The following is a 3,570-nucleotide window of genomic DNA, read 5'->3' as shown; positions in this document are numbered from 1 at the left end:
GACAGTTAATTCCCATTCAAAGTTGGAGCTGTGACATTAATTCTATGAGTTTTCACAGATTAGTGTAATCTAAATTTAAATTATTTATATAATTAGTACCATTTAATAACTCAAGTCTATATCAATAGGAAAATATGCCCATTCTTTAAAAGATTACCTACACCTTGCGGGGCGCCTGGGTGGCTCAGTCGGTTAAGCGTCCGACTTCAGTTCAGGTCATGATCTCACGGTTCGTAAGTTTGAGCCCCACGTCGGGCTCTGTGCTGACAGCTAGCTCAGAGCCTGGAGCCTGTTGTGGATTCTGTGTCTCCCTCTCTGACCCTCCCCTGCTCACACTGCCTCTTTCTCTCTCTCAAAAATAAATAAAACATTAAAAATTTTAAAAAAAGATTACCTACACCTTGCATATAACTTTTTTTTTAAACATTGAGATTATCTTCATTCAATAGCAAAATGAATGGTTTAGGAAGGAAGGATTTGGATTGCATGTTTCTAAAGGCATCTGTGATTGTAAAACTCACCTAGTCAAATTTCTACCATCTCTTGTCATTAATATTGTTTTTAGATCAGTAAAAACAAGTCATTAGTGTATAGATATGTTTAATTTAATAATAGTAAATTAGAAATTCTGCCCTGTGCAGAGATATATCCAGAGGAAAGTTGAAGTGCTCCATAGGAAAAAAAGAAAACAGAAATTCTCATGAGATTATCACAGAAAGATGTGGTTAAAATGAAGTATTTTTGTCAAGCTCTGAGGAAGAGTCTAATATTTCTGAATGTCATGGTGATGGTAATTTTTCTTTTGTTCTTTCATTTAACAAACATGTACTGGTTGCCTATTACATGCCAGATGAATATTCCAGTTTCAAATTTTCTTGTTTGAACACATGTAAATCATTCATAATTTCATGCAAGTAAGAAACATTCCCCAGACTATTCTATGCTAGTATGAGTCCAAGAGATGGTTGAGATAAATAAGGTAAATACAAACATCAATCTTTATGTAGTCATGCTTTGTGCACATGGAATTTTTGTGAAGCATTAATTTCCTTCTTAGAAAAATAAGATACACATATAATTGATTTAATTCATTATTAGACTCTATGAAACACATGCTAAGGTAGCTAAAGGAGGTTTCAGTTTTCTCAATGTATTTCTTTTTTCATTTGGTTTCAAATTTTTATTTAAATTGCAATTAGTTAACATATAGGGTAATTTTAGTTTCAGGAGTAGAATTTAATGGTTCATAACTTAAATATAACACTGAGTGCTCATCGCTACGCGTGCTTATTTAAAAGCTTTTTTTGTCTCTCTTATTTCTTTTATTTCATTTTAAATTATAAAAACAACACAGGTTCTTTTTGTTTGTTTCACAATTTTATTTAAATTCTTGTTAGTTAACATATAGTGTAATATTAGTTTCAGGAGTAAAATTTAGTGATTCATAACTTACACACCCAGTGCTCATCATAAGTGTCCTCCTTAATACCCATCACCCATTTAGCCCATTGCTCCCCCACTTCCCCTCCAGCAACCCTCAGTTTGTACTCTATAGTTAAGAGTCTATTTTATAGTTTTCCTCTCTCTTTTATTCTATCTCCTATATTCATCTGTTTTGTTTCTTAAATTCCACATATGAATTAAATTATGTGGTATTTGTCTTTCTCTTGACTGACTTATTTTGCTTAGCATAATACACCCTGGCTCCCCTTACCTCATTGCAAATGGCAAGTTTTTATTCTTTTTGATGGTTGAGTACTATTCTATTAAATATATATACCACATCTCCTTTATGCATTCATCAGTCAATGAATATTTGGGCTAGTTCCATAATTTGGCTATTGTTGATAATGTAGCTATAAACGTCCGGGTTCATGTGCCTATTCCAATCAGTATTTTTGTATCCTTTGGATAAATACTTAGTAGTGCAATTGTTGGACCATAAAGTAGTTCTATTTTTAACTTTTTGAGGAACTTTCATACTGTTTTTCCAGAGTGGCTGCACTAACACAAGTTCATGGTGTCATATCTAAACAAAAGTACTCAAACAATATAGACATAGAAGCAGTAAATAATGAATATTTATATTTTTCTTTCCCCAATAAACTAATTTACTGTATATCGTTTTAAACCTCTTTCAATCTATATTTGAAATTGTGTTATTTTATAATTTTTATATAAATACTTTGCAGCAGCTAGAGAGAACAAAGTGAATCTATGGAAGATAGATAGACATGGAAGGATGACATGAAAGTCATAATGATACTAAAAAACGTGACCTGAAGGACAGTACAGATAATATTTGTTTAGATTTTTCCATCATGATTGAGAATATCTTTCTATTTTTATTTCGATTAGTAGTGGATCTAGGGGAAAGATAAAGACAGATCTTTAAATTTAGGAAAAGAATTCTAGAAACTAATACATCAACAAACTAAAAAAAAAATTATAAGTTTAAAAGTGAATATTNAAGATTTTTATGTACATTTAAAATTAAATTACTATTAATTTAAAATATATTATTAAAACTTCAGAATGTTATATATAATCTCCATGGTAATCTCAAAGAAATGACCTATAGAATATACATGAACGGAAATTGAAAGGGAATAAAAATGTGTGACTACAAAAAAAAATACTAAAGCATTTGACTTTTGGTTTCAGCTCAGGTCATGATCTCATGGTTTCATTAGTGTGAGCCCATGTCAGGCTCAACACTGGCAGCATGGAGCCTGGTTGGGATTCTCTCTCTAAATAGACTGCTAACACTTCGTGCTAATGCATGGAGACCCAAACAACACTGTGCCTTGGTCAGGTCTTGCAACCAATAAAACTGAAAACCAATGACACTATCAACTGATTTTTCAGGAGAAATTTTGTAGGCATGAAGGGAATGGTATGATATATTCAAAGTGCTGAAAGAAAAATATACAATCAAGAACACTCCATACAGCAAGGTTATCATTCAGATTTGAAGGAGAGATATAGTTTCCTACACAAATAAAAGTTAAAGGAGCTTATAACCAGTAAACCAGCCTTATGATAAATGTTAAAAGGGCTGCTTCAGGTGAAAAAGAGATGGCCATAATTATACATAAGAAAGTTATGAGTAAAGTGATGTAAAATATGACACCATATGACATAATATAGATTGGTATATACCTAGGATATTACATATAACACTCATGGTAACCACAAGTTCAAAATCTATACTACACGCAAAAACATGAAGAGTGAGAAAATCCAACACAATGCTACAGAAACTAATCAGTCACAAAGAAAGGGATCAAGAGAAGAAAGGATCAGAGAAGAACAACAAAAACATGCAGAACAAAAAAAAACAAAACGGCAATAAGTACATGCTTATCAGTAATTACTTTAAATAGAAATGACCTAAATGCTCCAATCAAAAGACGTAGGGTGGCAGAATGGATTAAAAAACAAAACCTATCTATACACTGGCTACTAGAGACTCATGTGAGACATAAAGACACATATAGAATGCAAGTGATGGGATGATAAAAAAAAAAAAGTTGCCATGCAAAAGGAAGCAAAAAAAAAAAAGTTGGG

Source organism: Crocuta crocuta, unplaced genomic scaffold (genome assembly GCF_008692635.1).
Source record: "Crocuta crocuta isolate KB4526 unplaced genomic scaffold, BGI_CrCroc_1.0 scaffold2330, whole genome shotgun sequence".
Taxonomy (NCBI): Eukaryota; Metazoa; Chordata; class Mammalia; order Carnivora; family Hyaenidae; genus Crocuta; species Crocuta crocuta.
This window is presented reverse-complemented; position numbering follows the sequence as displayed.